At 45.3% G+C, this 21,514-nt stretch overlaps 1 pseudogene; it reads right to left on the reverse strand.

Annotated features, from left to right (window-relative positions):
- Window positions 1–1,239: 1,239 nt before the first annotated feature.
- LOC104032799 (uncharacterized) lies at window positions 1,240–18,129 on the reverse strand (annotated as a pseudogene).
- Window positions 18,130–21,514: the final 3,385 nt, after the last annotated feature.

Genomic DNA, 21,514 nt, shown 5'->3' on the forward strand with positions numbered 1-21,514 from the left:
CCAGCACAGGAGGATGACTCCAGCTGATCCGCCGTTGCTCACAGAAGCGACAGTTGTTCACACTCCAAATGCCCGCCAGCGAGCACTGCCCAGGCAGCCGCTCCCCACCTCTTTGCAGGAAGCTGCAGCAACTCTTCTGCAGTGTGGGCCTGTGTTAAGAGCTGTGGGCTGATCATTTCCTGCTCCGGGTGCAATACAGCAAACGAAGGCAAGGCCCAGCACTCTCTTGGAGCAGCGTCTGCTCACACAAGAACACTAAGAGCAGGATTCATCTAGACAGAGCTTCTGTCTACAGTAGGGCTGCCAACACCAAGTCCGTTTGCCTCGCACTTCCTGTACAGCCCGTGCAATCGGTGGATTCAAGGCGGGCTTGGCACATCCTGTACGAAAGGCTTCTATTAGGTGAGATCAATCATGCCCTAAACCGAGACCCTAAGCGGCTTAGGAGTCAGGAAACAAGACTCATCTGAGCTAAGAAATGGGAAGTGCAAAGTATAGGAAAGCAGAAAGGGCAGAGGACCAGAGAAGAATGTCTCATGTAGCACCCCTGCAGAACGTGTCAGAACAGGGTTGTACTACATCATGCAACAGTCACATCACAGAACAAGAAAGGAATGCCCTCTTCCCTCACATCACCTCTGACAGGACTGCTTCCAAATAACCACGTACAATTCCGCTGTACGTACCACCTTACTGGAAACACAGTGACAAAAGGAAGGCAATTTAGAAGACAGCAAAGCCGCGGAATATAGTAAGAGTGCTGTCAGGAAAGACAGGAGAGAGCTAAACATACCCAACTACACTGGTTTTATCTGGCGAGGGAAGAAAGAACAGTGTAGGAAAGTTTTTTAAACCACGGGAAGAGACAAGAAATAGAAGGCAGCGTAACCATAAAAAGTAACATATGGGCCAAGTGTCAGCTGGGACTGTCATCAGTCAGAGTTCCACCAGATCACAGCTCAGATGTTACCCTTACCATTAGACAAGCAGGAGCCTGATGATAATAGGATGCGGGTGTGCTTGGGAACCTCTCCTTGTGTCCCACAAGTCTGTAAGGAACAAAAACCAAGCTTAGAATGACACAACCTTCCAAGTTCTCTTTTCCTCACAACTTAAACCTGGGACACAAAGCCCAGTCCATCTACTCAGGGGCACAAATTAGGTGTCACCTCTCTAATCCGAAACATTCCAGGGCTAAGAGATTATGCAAAACCAGGGAAAACCTTTTCTTAGCCGAGCTTAGCTAGGAGTTGTGCTGACATGGAACTTTGCTATAAATGCAGTAGCAAAAGAGAAGTCATCAGCAGACGTGACTGACAAAGGACAGTAAGGCAAAGCCAGTCAACAGTGCAAAGAGTGGTCACAGTGCATGGTACTCTGTCACTAGAGACGACAAGGGGAGACAACATCTTGACGTCTTGAAACAGCTTGATTTCTGACACAGGGATAAATAGCCAGGTGCCGCCGTAGGAAATGCTCCATCTCCTTTCACAGACAGTCTAACTCTGCTCTTTCCAGGGGCACAACTCGTTCTAAAATTATGAAGGGTAAGTAAGTTAGCCTGAGACAGGCAGGTCCCAATTCATTAAGTACCTTGTAGACTAGGTACCATGAAGCATACCTGAAGAGTCATCAGCATTTTAAAGCCTTTTAAAGTCTTGGTTTTGCTGTTGGGGAAGCAAAGCTCTGTGACGGGGGTCTGTCCTGGGCATGGGGAAAAGTTGTGGGGCACTGGGCGGACGTCCTTCTCTGAGGGCTCTGCCAGTGCAAGGCGTACACTGGTGGTTAGCAAGAGCTGTGGGGAGTCTTCCCCTGCACCCCGGCTGGGCCAGGCTCTGGGAGCATCCCTGATAAATGCTCAGACCCAGGAGGAGGCCGAGGAAGAGACGTCCGAGGCACCCAGAGCCCTGCAACGCTTTGGGGGGAGCTTGGGGAGGAGCTCCTGGACATCTGGATCAACAGACAAGCAGCAAGAACGCTGAAAACCAGAGTTGCTTCGCAAAGTTTGACGATGATTAGTAATCAGTAGCGTGGGTGCTAGCGATCGGTCAAATTGTCTTGTACCTGAACGACTGAAGGTTATAAGAACCCTGTATAAAGGCACATTCGGGGTGCCTGGGGCTGGCACACGGTCTGTCCCTGAGATCCCCCCCATCCTTCCCCTCAAATTGTTCCCCCCCACATGCAAACAAAGGGTGCGGACAGGGGGGTGTGAGTGATGGGGGGTGAAAAGGGGCATGGCCTCTGGCAGAGGGCTTTCAAGCGGCCGTGGGGACGGCGTGACCGGAGCAGAGCCGCCATCATTTGACAATGTTTATTGGGGGGGGAACACATTGGCTCCCCTGGTTCTGGGGGAGGTTTTGAGAGGGGTTTATGTGTATTACTCACATAAATAGGTGCCTGGAGTACAGGATTCTTCCTTCTTCTCCCACGTTTTCTTCTGGAAACGAGGATCTAAATATTCCAAGAAGCCTTTCACTTTCCTGACGTGTTTCTTCTTTTTCTTCTTTTTCTTCCATTTGTGGTTGTCATTGTCAAAGCAGAGCACAGAGCACAGAAAACTCCAAATCCTAAAGTATGAAGGATACATGCAAGTTAAAAATCGAAAAACAGATGTGGCACTTGATGCATATATGAAATGTTATTTATTTTACCACAGGTAATGACTTGCAGCATGTCAGCTATCTTGTGGTAATTTCTGTGCATCTAACTTACTTCAGATGCAGGAAACTTAAGCCCGCAGATTGATGGACAACGGGTCCTGGTTTGTACACAAATCATGAACAGTGGCTAGTTGTGGAACAGCTGGAATTAAAAAGAAATAATTGTTGTAACCTAATCAAGAACAGTGTGCAGATGTGATTATCACTACAGGGTCCAGATCTAGTGCTCTAATACAATTCAGCAATATCTTTCTTGTCTTCACTTGACCAACCTAATGATATGATCCCCAGACAGATTATGCTATAGAAATAACTTAGGAACAATGAAAAACAGGCAGACATGAGAAACACTCAGAAAAGACTAAGCAAAAAATTGCTGATCATGCTGGAATGCTTGCCTACTTGCACTCCTTCTCTCAATGTTTACCTTTCAACTTCTTTTTCCTCTTGACCTACTTATATTTTTTTCTTTCTTTGGACACCTATCTTTCGGCATTTCTTTTCTATTTCATTTCTGCTTCCTTCTGTGTGGGTGTCTTTTCTTTTGCCATGTCTTAATTTTTCTTTTTCATTTTCCCAGGAAAGGTCCTCAAAATGTGAATAAGCTGACACAGGAGGAAGTGCATGCCTTTCACGAGAATATTTTTCAGATTGCTGCTGAGGTACTGAACAATGATGTAAGTTTGCTCTGTGGCTGCTAAAGTGATGCACATCTTCCTCTCTAGAGAGGGCATTGTGAGGCCACCTGCTTTTGCAATGCTAATCCTTATGCGACCTGTTGTTGTAAGCTTGACTCCATTTGTCAAAGTCGTTATCACACTGAGAGGACTTTCTCTCTCTACCATCTCTATTCCATGAGAGGAATAATAATCATTGTAGTATCTGCATTTTTCCCCATCTCTGTGGTTCATCTTGATAGTATCTTTCTCTGCTCCAAGTCCTCTCCCCTTTGCAATGGTAATACCTATTCCTGTCTTGTTCTGTTCTTTCTCTGCTTCGGGATCTAGAACGAGAATATTTTCCTGAGCTTCTGACATTATTTATTTCTTTCATTATGGGAAGAGCTGTACTTGCATTCCTTGCTACAGTCCTGCTTATGACTATTCTGCTTATTTGTTTCCACACTGCGAGAGTACCTCCTCTTGCGGGAATGATCATCTGGTCTGCTTCTGCTTTGCTTCTCCTTCTCCCTCTCTTCAGTGTCTGAGTTTCTCTTTTGTTTCGCTAGTGGACCTCATCCGGTTTTTGAGAGTTGTATATTTTTTTCTTATCTTTTTTCCTATGTTTGTCTTCACATTTTTTATTACTCGGTCCCTCATTTTCTCTAGAAAATGGACTCACCAAAACGTTACCCAGCTTTGTAATAGAAGAGTCATTAACAGGTGGTACCTCTACATAGTTTTTAGAAATGTCCTTTGCATCTTGGCATTTACCTATAATATCTAGAGATGCAAGTTTGTTAGAAATACATTCACTGTCAGACTTTATAGAGGAAGTTTGCCCTAATTTCTCTTCGCTCTCAGGAGACCCTTTCATGTACAAAGGACTTTCTTTTGGAATTCGTTCAGGTTCTTTTGATCTTCTTTCTTTGTCTTTGTCTCTACTGTCTTCAGACTCACACCGCCCAAGGAATTCCCCTTCAGTGTCCAAGGATTTTTTTCCTGACTTTGTGCTGACCATTGATACTGGGATGCACATTATCAGCTTTTGTGGCAATCCTTTCAGCAACTTCTTTGGTAGAAAAGGTTTAGAATCTGATTCAGTAAAAAGATTCTCAACCTCACAGCTAAAGTTGGAAGGAATCTTCCTGGATTCTTCAGAGGCAAACAGTGCTTCCATCACTACGGTTGCTAGAATCGCATCATTCTCAGAAGATTTCTGAGGTCCAGGGGCACTACACAAAATAAAAACATGTTTTTCACTTGAAAAAGTCCATCTAAAAGATGAATGTTAGGAGTAAAATCCCCCTAAGTAAAAAAAATTGGTGGCTACTGGAAAACTCTGAAAGACATTCCCTTTAGAAACCTAATGATGACACCTTCCTCAGCTCCAGGAGAAGGTGGGATTTTTCCCTCTTGATTCTGCAAGTACTGCATTAAAAACCCCACACCCAACATATCTGTATCCCTTCGCTTGCTGCTCTGAATCACATCAACAGCCAAAGCCACTGGATTTGCTCTCCCCACAACTAGAAAAAAGTAAACACATGGCTTTCCCTCTCTCTCCCAAATGGCAGAGCAGGTGGTGGGAATTTACATTCACACAGCCTAGGATGGAAGAAAGTGAGAAAGGAATAGAAAGAGTATTCCAGACAATGGAAAAAAATGGAAAAACATTCTATGAAGAAACAAAAGTTTTCCAGGAGGCATCTGCCTGTATTTAAGATCAGCATGATAAATGCTCAGTGCTGATGTTTGCAACACTAGATGTACAGTGTGGAATTCTCTGTGCTGATTTAAATCTTTCTATTCAATAGTATTAGGAGACAGGTAAAACAGTGATAATCTTGTGTGAAACCTTGTTTTAGTCAGAGCATTCTCATTTTACCTTATTTCCACTGACAAGTTGTTCAACTGGCTGTATGTGAGAGATTCTAAGATTATTACTTGAGGAACCAGCGACAAAGCTATAGGCATCTACATTTTAATAAATGCAGAAGTTAACAGACAGAAAAAATACTCTCCTTAGTAGAAAACTACTGTTTGCAATGTTTCAACATTAGAAGTTAAACAAGGTCACTTTGAGTTATATGCGCTATCCCCATTTTACACATCACCCCACCCACCTCCCCAAATATACTTTATGAAACTTAGCAAGTATTATCTCAGCAGAACTTCTCTTAAGGTGACGTGTTCTCATATGTCAGCTCAGCTCTGCAAATTCTAATGGGAAAATAGCACAAGGTGTTGTGATGACATTGCTGCGTGTTTTCTCGGTATTTCACATCAATTAGGAACATTATAATGCTCCTGAACACCAAATACATCCCAGGGGAGAAATTCCAGATGCAACAAACATAACTCACTGTTTCAAGCAATCCGTTTGTTTTAGAAAAGAAAATCTCAGAAGTTTTAACAGGTTGGCCTTGGCAAGTGGAATCTTCACGTCTCAATCCATTTTCTTTAGATTCATGATCTAAATTTCTACTTAAATTGTCTCGAGAGCATAGTCCTCAGTGCTTTAGAAAGCTGAGTTGGAAGTATAAAGTAATGAAGTAGCATGGCTGCACAATTTAGGATTAGCCACTCTTTGAATAACTCTGGCTGTAGCATGAGGGCTGTGAAGAAAGCTGCAGTGTGGGAGGGAAAATAACCCTCAGATGCTAAAAAAGAACAACAAAAAACCCCACCCCAAACCCAAAACCCACTATCAATTTGGTGCCATTATCTGCCCCCCTCAAATTACCTTAATCGTATGAGGAGGAAGTTGTGGTCCCATAAATCCAGCCTGCTCACTATTAGCCCACCGCTGACCAAGGAATGAATGCGGATAAGATGGTGCTGGTAAGTAAAAAGCACATTCTCCGAGTGTCAAATCACAGTGCCCGGTGAAAAGAGCAGGCATCTTAGTTTAGAATTTTTCTTTCAGCCTATTCTTGGATTAAACCCCATCCTGTAATTTTATAGGAACAGTTCATATTACACAGAAGACATATACGGAAGACTTAGCCAAAACTGAAAATTAGATAATGGTCTTCCTACAATGACTATCCTTTTCAGAGCCATAACTCACCCTTACACCATCTATGGCCTTAATTTCTCCTCTTTTCTAAATTAGCCACCTACAGAGAGCAGATCTATAGCAATGTACACAAGCGCAGCAGTTGAAGGCCAAGCAATGAAAGATAATAAAGGCATGGGCAATTTCAGGTTTGACAGAACTGAATTATACAAGTAGTAATCTTCTCCTAGGACAGAAAGAAAAACACTTGAAAAGAAGAAAAAGATCAGTAACAGGAAAGTAAATATATTCTCAACACATTTAGTATTTGTTATTACCTGATATAAAAAAGTACATAAGCCTGCTGATTGAGAACTGCTTTGATATCAGAAAGGTCTATCGAGGCATCATTCATTCCATACCAAAGTCCATTACTGGCCTGCAAATAAAGACAATGATTCCTTTAGATGAACTGCATGGCTTCCAAATGGCATCACAGTTAGAACACTACAGAACAAAACATAGCAAAACAAATCAGACAAAACATAGAATGCAACTTTTTCCCCTAAAAACAGTGGTTACCAGTAAGGTTTGAATTTCTTTGTCAGCACAGATTTTACCCTGTTAGAAATCAAGCTGATAGCTGCCTTTATGAAGCAGAGAGCATGTCCTGCAGTACAGCTGAAACCCCTCTGTACGAGAACTGCGTATCAAGCATAGATGAGTGGTTCTCCAGCTGATTGGGACATACATACATGCTTGAAGATCCAGGACATTTTACATTCTAAAGAGAGACCAAGAAGATTCAAAAATTATCCTGAAATACTCCATGGAATGGCCTGAGAAAAACACTTCTAAAAACACAGACTAGGATTATATGAATATATTTTTTGATTAATTTAAAAATACCTGTTCTCATAAACAACATTTAATGACTTAAGCTGCAGAGAATTGGTTTCTACAGAATTAACTCTTTAAGAGTAAGGTATGTTCTTATGGCCACACAGGGACTTTATCATACCTTGTTGATCTTTCCACCTGTAAAATTTACAAATCTTCTCAGTGATACAGCAACCATCTTTTTACACCTTAAAAACAAGCACAGACAAATGTTTAAAAGCGTATTTCCCCACCACCACCCCAAAGTCAAACAAGGTTTCATCTCTTCACACATGTTTATGCTATTTGAATGATATTTACTTGCATAATAGGTTTTTTCTTTTCAGAAATCCATACACTGCATTTCAGGTTTGTGAATCCAGAGAAGGTAGCAGGATATAAGAGGACAGCTCTACAGAACAAAGAAGAAAGGATTTAGAACATTGTCTTTTGATAGCCAAACAAATGTCTGGACATGCATCTTTGTTATGCCAAAAAGGTCAGGCTTCCCAACAACTCGGCACGAAGCAGGACCAGGAATCTCTCACTAGAGCACATCACCAGAACGTCAGGCAAGGGCACCATTTCTTGTTATACCAAAGCAGCGGCTATTTTGAACGCATGGCCTGGATATACTCCTTCAGCTTTCTGCTAGAATGCAAATCTTAAAAGTGGAACAAGAGAGTCTAGGTTCTCAGGACTAGAAACTGCAAATAATTTCCAAAATGGATCATAGATCAATGTAAAAAATACAATGGAAGGAAACAGGCATTCTGCAGGAGGGAGACATTGGACAGTAATAAGTCTTCATGTACTGAGTTGCCTGGAAAGACACCAAGACCATCTGCACCCCTTTGAAACAAAATTATTGCACTGTGCACTCCAAGGGAGGGCCTGCGGAGTAAGTTGTGAAATTCAACCGCTAGCACAGAGAAAGACTGGAACACGTCAGTTCACATCATCAAGAAAAACACTGTTGAGAGTTAACAAATATAAAGAATTAAATAGTCTCTTTTCATATTCTGATGTCAAAATGCAAGGCAGATAATTCAAAACTGATAGGGAATGCCTATGAACAAAAAATGAGACCTACCCAGAATAAGAAAAAAAAAAAAAAAAAAAAGAAGTGCTTTATAAAATTCTATGAAACTTGTAATTAGGTACAAAGTTTTAAGGCATTAATGTTTATTAGAAATATTCACGGTGGAAAAGGAAAACGTCAATTAGGAAATTTTTAAAAGTAATACCAGCTTCTATACGAGCAATGGAAAAGATACTGCACATATGCTAAACCTTTCTCTTTAAACTCACAAAAAGACTGAAACTTCTGGGTTTATGTGTGACTCAACTGATCACACCTCACATTAATGAAGGATCGTGCAATCCAGATGTGAGGTGCTTATCAGAGTTATCTTACTCTTCCTCAGCCATAATCTGTAAACTATGAGAATCCTTCATACATGACATGTTGCTTGCTAGGATATTACGCTAGGATTATTCAGCATCTGCATTCAAATGTACTAATTAACTTCTAGTCTTCCAACAACAAAAAGCAGGTGTTCCTGTAGAATAAAGTGCCAGAAAATGAGAAGCAGTATGCCCTGTTCACTGATGGGTCCTGTCGTCTTGTGGGCAAGCATCAGAGGTGGAAAGCTGCTGCACCGAGTCCTATACGACAAGTCGCAGAAACTGCTGAAGACATGGAGTCGAGTCAGTTTGCAGAGGTGAAAGCCATCCAGCTGGCTTCAGATATTGCTGAAGGAGAAATGCGGCCAGTGCTTTATCTCTGTACTGACCATGGGTGGTGGCAAATGCCCTGTGGGGGTGGTTGCAGCAATGGAAGCAGAGCAACTGGCAGCGCAGGGGCAAACCCACCTGCAAAATCTGGTGCTGGAATAGCAGAGTATCCACAGCAGACAAGTTGTCTTCTCTAAGGTCAACTTCTGTCTGCTCTAAGCACATATGGGGCATCACCTTCGGGTCCATTTTCAAAAACCAAAGCAGCCTTGAGTGCACTCTGCTCAGGTGCTAGAGCCTACAGAAGCTTTTCTAGGAAGGGGTCAGGAGCCTGTACGGTCGGGCTCTCCCTCATCCCTGCACAGGGACCCTGGATGTGTGGAAGAGGGGTGTTCCAGGGTTGGGATCTGGACCTATGGGCTGCCAAGAACACTGGATGGGCTTTCTGGGCAATCATCTCACCTTGCTATAAAGCAGAAGTTTTATGGTTTAATTACAAAGTGAGCCTTACCCTGCCACTAGATATATGCATACATATTATCCTTATTCACATAAACCACTGACCAAGCCTGAGACTAAGATTGGACCCAGCCGCACCTCGACTCCTCTCTGAAAAGGAGTTTAGAAAGCAAGGGGGTCTGTTCTGAACCTCAGGACTCAACGGGAGGGTCCCCCTTATCCCCTGCACACACAATCTCTCTGTGAATCATTCCAGCTCAGTGTAACTCAATTTCCCTTTATGCACTTCTTCCATCTAGTAATAGAGTGAACCTTGCCGTCTTCGAATCTGTAACTGAAGTCACTCTTTTGATCAGTTTTGTCTGATCACTTTGTTAATCACTGAGGACTGAGTGTTATTAAAATATCACAGTCAAATCCTGCCATTTGCCACAAGTAAATTCTGAACTGCTACTAAATCAAACTGTAAAGTCACTCATTCATGACAAATTAACATAATCAGCAGGATTCACAAACCTGTGTTTGCGACAATTTGGCATAGTCAGCAGGATGGGAAGCAGTATCTCTGATTACTTAAAACCAAATGGAATAAGTCTGAGCCCCAAATTCTCGGAAGAATGGGCTTGTGATAACTGGCATGATAGGGAAGCTGTGGAAGAACAGCTAGAAGTTACCAGGGGAAATATTAAAAATGGGAAAGGAAAGGGAGTCATTTGCAAGATGCTAGGCACCTGCTTAGAAGCTGCCTGCAAAGACTGAGAAAGGTTTCATAAAAGGAAGCAGGATCTAAAGGACAAAATAGAAGGCAGGAAGGCAGCTGAATTAATACTGTCCCTACAAATTGAACAACTACAGAAACAGATACAGATAGGAAAGGAGGAAAACCAAAAATTGGCGGAGAAGGTTGAGATGATGCTTGTGCAAGCTCCCAATCCCCTTGACATTGTACAAATTAGGAAATTAATTGTATCCCCTGAAGAATGGGATGGAAACATCTGGGCTGACCCCGATGATAACGAAACGGTGTAAGATGATTCTTTATCTCCTCCAAATGCCCCTACATATGTAGCGAGGCCCATTATAAAAACAGAAGAAACTACTGGGCCTAGGGGTGGAGTAGGAAATAACCCCATGTGATCCAATCCAAATGGCTGACCTACAAGAACACTACGGCCCTAAGCCAGGCGAAACTGAAACTGAGTATTTCTGGAGAGAATGTTTAACTGGCGGAGATAGAATTCTACTAAACGGCGAGGAAACCAATGGATTCTGGGGCCCTGGTGTCTTTTCAAATGCTGCCTCCAGGCCTCCAGATGATCCCCACTCCATAACCAGCAGAGTGGCATACTGGGCCGATGGAATTGATATACGGGGAGAGAGGAGAACCTCTAGTAATGCCTATTAAATCCCTAAATGAAGTTTCCACAGCTGTTACAAAAGCTGCCGGTATCCAGGCCATGCATGATCGCAGCCCTCTTAATGTTCCCATATCAGCAATCGTGGATCATGAGAGGCTAAAGCCCTTAATTAAGGGAGCCCCTGCTATGCTCAAACCCTACCTCGTTGCAAAATGAGATGAAATTAGAAGGAACACAGACTTCAATGTCCTGTTAGACATAAGGGAGGTTGCCAACAAAAAGGAAGGGGCCCTAGTGCGCAGACATCTCCCCACATGGGCAACACTGATGCACAACATCATCAATCATGGACGAGAAATCTGATCCATCTTTTGAAACCGAAAATCCTTGTGGTAACATCAGACAAATTAAACAAACACCCCAAAACAGTTCCCAGGAACCAAAACCCATTCATCGTCAACCTAGGGGTCAGAGGTGGAGAGAACTATAGAATCAAGCACTGACATTAGGCATTCTGAGAGCTGTAATTCAGAAACAACCTGCCAGCATTACCCAAGATCTAATTCATGCAGTTCAAAGACACCATCAGAGAGAAAACATTTCCAACACCCAGATACCATCACCAGCTCCGAGAGGGGGTGATGACCCTGTCCTTCCCCAAAATCCAAGATCAAAAAACAAGTAGTGCCTGGATGACAATTGGGTTGGGCTGTCTGGCAAGTGGACTCCTATCAATGGATAGATAATAATGGCCTATATATTTTTAATCCCAGTTGGTCCTCAAAAACAATTAATCAAATTCCTAATAGACACCGGTACACAAAATTCAATATTGACACAACAAGATGCTGAGAAGCTGAGTATATGACCCAGATGGCAAAGGGTTAAAGTTACTGGAGAGAATGGAGCAAGTGCTTTTTGTCAAACTGCAAAGGTTAATTTATGGCTCCCGCACGACAAACGCATGCTGTCTACCCATTTGCAGTGAAAAATCTTAATGAAAAAATTTTGGGCTTTGATGATTTGAATGGCCGAACCTGGCGCCTCCCAGACGGTGGGATGTGGTGCTTTGGTTCAAATATTAATCCTAACCTCATAAAGATCAGGAGGCTACAGTGCGTTTACTCTGTGTAGCCCCTGCACTCCCTAATTCAGTAGTTACTAACGTACCACAATATCCAATTTCTGCTGAAGCTATTGATAACAGTGGTATAAAACACAGAATCACTACTAGGTGGATTTATCCTGTATCACTAAAGAGGTAACTCGCCTGGACTCTTGTCCTGGTTTCGGCTGGGATAGAGTTAATTTTCTTCCTAGTAGCAGGCATAGTGCTGTGTTTTGGATTTAGGATGAGAAGAATGTTGATAACACACTGATGTTTTTAGTTGTTGCTACGTGCTGCTCATGCCAGTCAAGGACTTTTCAGCTTCCCATGCTCTGCCAGGGGCACAAGAAACTGGGAGGGGGCACAGCCAGAATAGTTGATCCAAACTGACCAAAGGGCTATTCCATACCATGTGACGTCATGCTCAGTATATAAACTGTGGGGGGGTTGGCCGGGGAGCAGCGATTGCTGCTCGGGAACTGTCTGGGTATCGGTCGGCGGGTGGTGAGCAATTGCATTGGGCATCACTTGCTTTGTGTATTATTATTATTATTATTATCACTCTTATATTATTATTATTATCATTTTACCTTATTTCAATTATTAAACTGTTCTTATCTCAACCCAGGAGTGTTTTTTTTCACTCTTACTCCTCCGATTCTCTCCCCCATCCCATCGGGGTAGGGGGAGTGAGCGAGTGGCTGCGTGGTGCTTAGTTGCTGGCTAGGGCTAAACCACGACAACTCTCCCCGCTGAAACAGGGGTTTTTTCTCTTCTCTCTCTTTTGCAGCACCCCCCAGGATGGCGAACAGAAATGCTGCGTTCATGTTCCTATTCCAAACCCTAGCAACGCTGCTCCTCTTAGCAAAGATCTATCACCTACCCCCACTGGAATTGTTGAAGGCTAACTCTGAAAAAAAACCAAAAGAAAATACAAAATAAACCAAAATAAGCTCTACGTCACTTCACATTTGGAACCATTTTAAACTGGTACAAAACTGAACCTTTGTAAACGGAGCAGCATTTGTAGTGCTTCATATATACAAAATGCCTATTTTTAAGATTCATTACATATCTATGTAGATAGGCTTGCTGGAAAAGCTGGGTCTGTTGTAGACCAAATGCTACAAATTAAGACTTGTGGATTACCCGTTTCATTTCCACATTTTCTTGGAAAATGGTTCTAGCAAGATTTTAAAGATAAAATGTAAATACTGTACAGATATGGACTGATAGAAGTATTACTCGGTGCACACAAGTGATTTGCATGACAAATACTCTGTATCAATCATTGTTAAAAATGGGATGTTCTATGTAAATCCACTGCAGTATTCATGTTTTCATTTGTCATGAAGACCCGTGGCTTAATTCTGGTGATTTTCTCAAAAATAAAGTGTGAAACTATACTATTGTATAGTTCCTCATTTACCAAGAACACATGGGAGGCAACTGCTTTTTTTTTTTTTTTTTTTAGTGATTAAGATTAAATTTTACAACATGTGTTATAACTGCTCTTGTAAGTAAAAGGCCCCGGTTCCCTACCTTTACGCACACTAACTTAAATTATCAGGGTTAAATTTTCAGACAGAAAACCCTTCAACTGCAAAATAGATTGTTTCAGTCAAGTATGCTACAACTGTGAGTTTTATTCCATTAAGAGCTGGTTTCCCTCGAGAGTCAGTCACCCTAAATTAAGGAGGTATTTTGTTCCTGTTCCATGGAAGTCCCCTTCCATGAGTTTCAGTGAAATGTAAAGGGGGGGGTGCGGGTGAAATCGGATCTCTGCTCCTCAGGTAGATTAATTAGACCTCCCCCAGTTAGACACAGCTGACGCTGCTGCAGCTGCCCAGTCTGCTTCTCCACAGCTCTAATGTGAAGCTGTCACGAACTGCCCTCCCTCCATTTACTGCTTAGTAGCTACTTGGGGCAGTTGTTGCTTCTGCAGCTCTTAATCGAGGTACAGCAGCCAACATTTAAACTCCTTTGATACTTTTAGGCCAGGGTTATTCATCAGACAAAAGACAAGACACCAAATCTTGGAGCCAAAGGACAAAAGAGGGAAAAAAGCCAGATACAGGAAAACTATGTGGTTTCTTGGTCATGTTACTTTATGTCACCTCACATAACTGTTGCCATAGGAACATTAGGCAGGGGACACTTACCCTTTGGCTTTAGGGTGTTCTCCAGGTACCAAAATATTCCTTGCACTGTTTAGTAAAACATTAACCTTGCTCCTTTTTTCCATGGTGTCACACACAGTAAAAAGCTACTGCTGAGCTTCCAACCTGCTGCTGGTTTTGGAAGCTTTTAACTTCAAAGGAGAAAGCTGTCTGCGTTCTTGCCTAGGCAGCTGAAGTCCCCAGTTACTTATCTTCTCTGGGTCACACCGACAGCATCTTCTCACCTACCACTGAACGGAAGAGCTGATTTCAGGAGTATCAAACCCACTCTATACTATATAAATTTTACATGCTATATATTTACAGTGGGGCAAGTGCTTTTTATCCTTAAAAAAAAAAAAAACCAAAACTTTAGACATCTCTGAACAACACAGCTTGTATCAACCAGGCAGATTATTTAGATGAACTGTATTTAATACAGCTTCCCCACTCACCTCCTGATGCAGGACCAGTGAAGAAGTCCATCAGTGTTTCACTGCATTTAACAATAAAAACAGAAATCACAGGATTAACTTGTCTAACTAGACACTTTAGAGAGACAAAACAGACAACCCAGACTTAAGACAAATGATGGTATATACCTGGACTTTAGCAAAGCCTTTGACACAGTCTCCCACAATATTCTCCTTGGGAAGCTGGCAGCTCATGGCTTGGATGGGCGTAGTCTTCGCTGGGTAAAAAACTGGTTGGGTGGCCGAGCCCAGAGAGTAGTGGTGAATGGAGTTAAGTGCAGTTGGCAGCCGGTCACGAGCGGTGTTCCCCAGGGCTCTGTTTTGGGGCCAGCCTTGTTTAATATCTTTATCAATGATCTGGATGAGGGGATTGAGTGCACCCTCAGTAAGTTTGCAGATGACACCAAGTTGGGTGGGAGTGTCGATCTGCTGGAGGGTAGGATGGCCCTGCAGAGGGACCTGGACAGACTTGATCGATGGGCCGAGGCCAACTGTATGAGGTTTAACAAGGCCAAGTGCCGGGTCCTGCACTTCGGTCACAACAACCCCATGCAACGCTACAGGCTTGGGGAGGAGTGGCTGGAAAGCTGCCTGGCCGAAAAGGACCTGGGGGTGTTGGTCGACAGCCAGCTGAACATGAGCCAGCAGTGTGCCCAGGTGGCCAAGAAGGCCAACAGCATCCTGGCTTGTGTCAGGGATAGTGTGGCCAGCAGGAGCAGGGAGGTGATTGTTCCCCTGTACTCAGCGCTGGTGAGGCCACACCTGGAATACTGCATCTAGTTTTGGGCCCCTCAATACAAGAAGGACATTGAGGTGCTGGAGCATGTTCAGAGAAGGGCAACAAGGCTGGTGAAGGGTCTAGAGAACAGGCCTTATGAGGAGCAGCTGAGGGAACTGGGATTGTTTAGCTTAGAGAAGAGGAGGCTGAGGGGAGACCTTATCGCTCTCTACAACTACCTGAAAGGAGGTTGTAGTGAGGTGGGTGTTGGTCTTTTCTCCCATGTAGTTAGCGATAGGACAAGAGGAAATGGGCTTAAGCTGCGCCAGGGGAGGTTTAGGTTGGAAATTAGGAAAAATTTCTTTACAGAAAGGGTAGTCAAGCATTGGAACAGGCTGCCCGGAGAGGCGGTGGAGTCACCATCCCTGGAAGTGTTGAAAAAACGGGTAGATGTGGCACTTTGGGACATGGTTTAGTCTAGTCTACCCTTGATTGGTTTAGAGTGGACTTGGTAGTGTAGGTTAATGGTTGGACTGGATGATCTTAAAGGTCTTTTCCAACCTAAACGATTCTATGATTCTATTAAGTCAACGTAATAAAAACATATGGAAGAGTACACAAATAGTCTTGAGAGAGACATTCAGAACTGCATATGCCTTGTTTCACAAGTATTCCCTGACCTGATCCTCTTCCACCAAGGGCACCTCTTCCTTGCTCCAGCCTTTCCACCCGCTCTCTGGGACCTGGGATTCCTGAAGGCTGCTCTTGCTAGTAAAGGCTGAGGCAAAGGCTGCATTCAGTACCTCCACTTTTTCCATGGCCTGTGTAACCATGAGTCAGAATGTTACAGGGCAGGAAAGAGCATTCCAGAATCCTGAGCCCTCGAGTTTACAGTTCTTCCACAATCCTGTGAGAACATCTATTCCAAAAGACAGGTCAAGAAATTCAGATCAAATTAAAAGGAGGCAAGTTGAAATGCATCATTCCTGAGTACAGGCTTTTTGAAGAGAACTCTGCTTTTATAGAACATGCCTCTAGAGTAAGCATGGAAGAGGACACCCCTGCCCCCCCTGCTATTTAAAATAGGACCCAACCATCCAGTATAGCTTCCCAGCATCTTCAAAAGAGTCCATCATATCATTTTTTACCACTGACATTTAAAATCCTGTTACCTTTTAGTGAGTTTAAGCATGTATGTCTGATGAATAAAAACTGAAATTCACAGTTATGGATTTAAAGCAAAGCTTTAGTATACGTATATATTACACTGAGATGTATTCTCCAGCTTTGCTCTGAAAACCACAGGGAGATTTTTGTGTTTTCACATGGAAAACACCCTTAAGAAAGCTTCAGGAAGCACCTCTGTCACTAATAAACCAAGTTTAATATTTTAGACTCCTTTTACAAAGGTCAAAGGGCAACACAACCTACCTAGAGGAGGATCTGGTCACTGTTAGACAAGAGGTATGCTCTTTAAAGCATGACAGATACTCCTTCTTTAACCTCACCTTTAGGGAACACCACGCTTAACAGAACCTAGTGAAGCAGACACTTTTTCTTCACTGGATTCTGATTACATATGAAAACAAAGCAACACACTTTGTAAAACTGGTATGATGTATATTGGAGTAACACTTTATGGGGTAAAATCTTTATGAGCATCATTTTCTCTTCTAAAACTTTGCTTTCTGTTCCTCACCTTCTGTAACAGAATCCACGTTTGGCCTATTGCAAAACATTTTTTCTCCTGGGGATAATAACTGGGCTCCATCACAGTTTATGACCATCCATCAGTCTGGTTTTAAGGCTCTGTTTGACACAGACCCAACTATTCCAGTAGTGACGTCAGCCAGTTGGCCATTCAGCCTGCTAGCATTCATGAAGCTGACAGTACCTTAGCAACTGAAGACAAAATTCAGAGACCCTTCTGCAGAAAAGCCCTTCAGGCAAATTAACCATTTTTCAAAAGCTCTTGACAATTTCATTCAATAGTAATAGAAAAATTCAAGACTCCTGAAATGTATCTCTACCTACGCGTCATGCAATCCAATGGCACCCCTAGGACCCCTAACATTGTGCTCTTAAGTCTCTTCACAGACATTCTCCTGAACATAGGTTAAACATCTTGTCATGGTTTAACCCCAGTCGGCAACTAAGCACCACAGAGCCGCTCGCTCACCCTCCCCTCACACCCCACAGGGATGGGGGAGAGAATTGCAGGGGAAAAAAAAGTAAAACCCCTGGGTTGAGATAAAGGTAGTTTAACAGGGCAGCAGAGGAAGAAAAATAGTAATACTACTACTACTAATGAGAAAAGAACACACTAAGCACAAAGTGATGCCCAATGCTGTTGCTCACCACCCGCTGACCAATGCCCAGCCCGTCCCCGAGCAGCAATCGCTGAGCCCCAGCCAACTCCCCCGTTTCTATACTGAGCATGATGCCCTATGGTATGGAACAGCCCTCCGGCCAGTTTGGGTCAGCTCTCCTGGCTCTGCCCCCTCACAGCTTCTTCTGCACCCGGCAGAGCATGGGAAGCGGAAAAGTCCTTGACTACCACAAACACTCCTGAGCAACAACTAGAACATCAGCGTGCTATCAACATTATTCTCATGCTAAATCCAAACCACAGCACCACACCAGCTACTAGGGAGAAAACCAACTCTGTCCCAGACAAAACCAGGACACACCTGCAGATAAACAGGCAGCTTTAGGTGCCCAAGGCCCCGCGCCCGCCGCCCCCATGCACCTTTGTTGGTCTGGGCGTTGCTGATCTGCAGGTCGCAGTTGGTCGCCTTCAGCTTCTCGCGGCCCATGATCTGGCGCTTGAGGTCGCACAGGGGGATGTGGAGGCCGCTGAAGGTGACCGTATCATAGCTCAGCTGGGAGGAGAACTTGTAGTGGACGCATGACATGCTCCTCCTCACAGCCCAGCGGGCGGCCACACGATGGGGAGAGGCCCCCGCAGCCCCGGCTCCTCCTCCGCTCCCTCTCTCGCACGCAGCGCTCCCAGGCCCGACCGCTCGCTACGGCCACTCGGGCGCCCGGCCTCAGCATTCCACCCAGGGGTTTCCTGGATGACAAGTGCACAGGCTGCCTCCAGTGCCTCATGTCACCCAGCGTGTTATGGCAAAAGGCCTGCATCATGGGGGCACGGCAGCCCCACCCTCTTCCTCCTAACCCTGAGCTCTCCCTAAAGGCAATCGCCATTCCTCCACACCTTCTTCCAAAACCTTCCCATCTACCACATCCACTGAGCGGGCAAGGGAGATTCTCCAGAAGCCCTTACGTGAAACCCATTCGAATAAGCCAGCATGCTGGCCATTTTTTTCCTGGAGGGAGTTCATCCGGCCCTGCACACTGCCGCATAACGTGGATGTTCGCAGAGAGATTCACTTGCTTTTCTGCAGGAAGCCACAATCACACTAAAGGTAATGGTAAGAGTTTGGCTGCCACTACGGGCCCAGAGCATCCTGATTGCTCTGAGTCATCTCCTCTGGGTCCCAACCTTACTGGTTTACCTGAACAGCCCAATCCGGCACATGCTAACCCTTGCACAGGAAATCATTTGCATCATTCAGACTTACCTGAAGATCAGACTACCCTATTTGCACAACTACCAGGGCAATACTGGATAGGTGAAGAAAGGGCATTCCAGGATTTACCCTCCACCTGAGCTGAAAAGGGGATTCTAAGTGCATTAATACCTTCCGCACAGGTTAGAACCACTATCTCTTCTGCCTCTGGAGGTCGTAGCTACTGATAGCTATGGGAAGAAGTGTTACAGCCCTCTGATGGAATGTGGCACTAAGTTCCCCCTGTCTGTAACAGCTTTTATCCCTCGTTTATGGGTTGCAAAACTAGAAAGAGCTATTGCAAATGTGTCAAGAGAATTAGAAAAAGCCATTAATGAAACCGCAGGGAGTATTACAGCCCTACAGGAACAAATCAACTTATCACCACAAATGCTAATACAGAATTGATTAGCCTGAGACCACCTTTTAGCAGCACAGGACACAGTGTGTGCATTGTTGAATCACAGCTGCTGGGCTGTTGATGTAAATCAAGACCAGAAAAATGAAACTGGTTGAAAAAAAAGAAAAAGACTCATTTAACTGTATGACGTGAAGTAAGGCAGGGATCTTCCCTAAATCTCTTTGGCTGGTTAACCTCTTGGCTCCCAAGCTCAGGTAGAGGACTGTGAACTAAAAGGATTTGGGTTGTTGCATTCACTATCGTATTTTGCTTTGTAATTGTATGTGTGTGTTTATAGTGTTGTATACCTTATGCACTCAATTTCCGGCTTATAAAATGAATAGTATAGTGTGAGCCTGATGGTCCAAAGAAAAGGAAGTAAAATCTCATTCCCTAACTATTGTACCAATTAGTCTTTAGACTATGAACTTGTATGAACTTTCTTAAGATACATCGAGCTGACACCGCATACTGCACCGCCATGGTTCAGCCAGCGTGCCCAATGACCCCAGCTCTCTGCAAGGAGAAGGACAGCCCCCACCCTGAAGAACAAAGGACACCCCTGCACTGCCCAGATCATGCCAGCATCCCAGCCCCTCCCACACCTCTGGGAAACCCTCCCCTTCTCTGGCAGCAGAGACAAGGAACTGCAGCAAGACCCACTCCAGGGACGTCTGGATCAAGAAAGCAGCAGATACATGATGACGACACAGAGACAGAGTTGCTTTGCAAAACAGCAGCGTGTGTGTGTGTGCGTATTCAGTAACAATTTGTCAAATTGCGTTGGACTTCAACGCTTGAATGGTCTAAGAACCACGTGTCAGACCACATTCGGGGTGCGCCAGTTTGAATGGGACAGCTTGTGCGCACGAATGCAAGAATTCCTCTTGTAATGCTGTACTTTGCCTCCCAGCCTCTCTCGTCGGTCGGCATGGGCCACTTGCCAAATTTTCCTGACAGCTCCCCAGCATGGCCACATGGTACCAGCACTGGTTCCACCACACTTGGGCGCAGCATCTTCCCCCTCTGGGGCAGAGACGGGGAGGGAAAACACAAGCCAAAAGCACCCCATCCTCACTACCGGGGCTGGATGGGGCAGCACACATATGTCGGCATCGCAGGGCCACCGGTGGTGGCCCCATGCCTGCCCCTTGGAGAGGAAATTCACCTCCCCGCAGAAAGCATGCTTGGGATGGGAAACTGTTGGGATGGGAAACAGGGCTGATGCAATCATGGTTGGGATGGGAAGCCATCATCGGGATGGGAAATCACCATTGGGATGGGAAACCATCATGAGGATGGATGGGAAACTATGGTGGGGATGGGAAATCAGCATTGAGGACACGAAATCATCAGCAGGCAGGGAAATCATTGAGATGGGAAGTCGTTGTGGTATGACAAATCAAACCATCACAAGGCTGGCTGAAGCAGGTACTGGCGGAACCATCGCCATGGGGACGCCCCCCCCCCACAATGCTGTTTGTCCCCAACAAATCCCACACCGACCAACCGCCATGGCAGGTACAGCAGCAGGCTCCTGCTCCTCCTGGTGCTCCTGCCCCCCAGGTAACTCCCCAGACGGCTCTGCCCACCAATATCTCACCCCATCACCCCTCTTTGCTTCCCCCAACAGGGAGGTTCCCTCTCCGCCTGCCCATGGCATCGGAGGTATCCAGCATCACATTCACCACCCCGGCCATGCCGCCACCGGTCACTGCCTGTGTGCTGCCTTCTGTCCCGGGGCTGACACTGTCCTCTGAGCCTGCCCAGCTCCACACTGTCACCTACCAGCTGGCCCAGGACAGCGTCTGCCAGGGAGTGCCAGGGCCCCTGGGGGCCCCGGGGCAGGGGGTGCAGCTCCATCGCGCGGTGCCGCTTCCCCCCGGGGTGCAGCTCCCCACCGTGGTGCAGCTCCCCCATGGGGTGCAGCTCCCCACCGTGGCTGCTCCCTGGCCCTCTGCCTACAGCTGGGGACAGCCGGTGGTGACAGGGATGCTGCTGCCCCACCAGCTGATGGAGCTGGGGACGGGGGCCATGGTCAAGGGGCAGCCCCTGAACCCCACGGGCTCCTGCTCGCTGCACGTCCCTGCCTGCCCCACCGCCCTGGCCCCCCGCCACCCCACGGCTCAGCTCTGGGTGCAGGGCCCCCCTGTGCTCCACACCCTGCCTGGCAGCACCCAGAAGCCATCGGAGGCCACCAACAAGGACGCAGCGGCCATTGAAGATGGTGACCCTGCTGCCAGCCCCCACCAGCGTGCCCTGGCTCTGCTCACCAGCAGAACTGCAACAAAACCCAAAGGTGAGGTTTGGGGGGTAGCAGAGCCT

The sequence above is a fragment of the Pelecanus crispus genome, unplaced genomic scaffold, assembly GCF_030463565.1.
Source record: "Pelecanus crispus isolate bPelCri1 unplaced genomic scaffold, bPelCri1.pri SCAFFOLD_38, whole genome shotgun sequence".
Classification (NCBI taxonomy): Eukaryota; Metazoa; Chordata; class Aves; order Pelecaniformes; family Pelecanidae; genus Pelecanus; species Pelecanus crispus.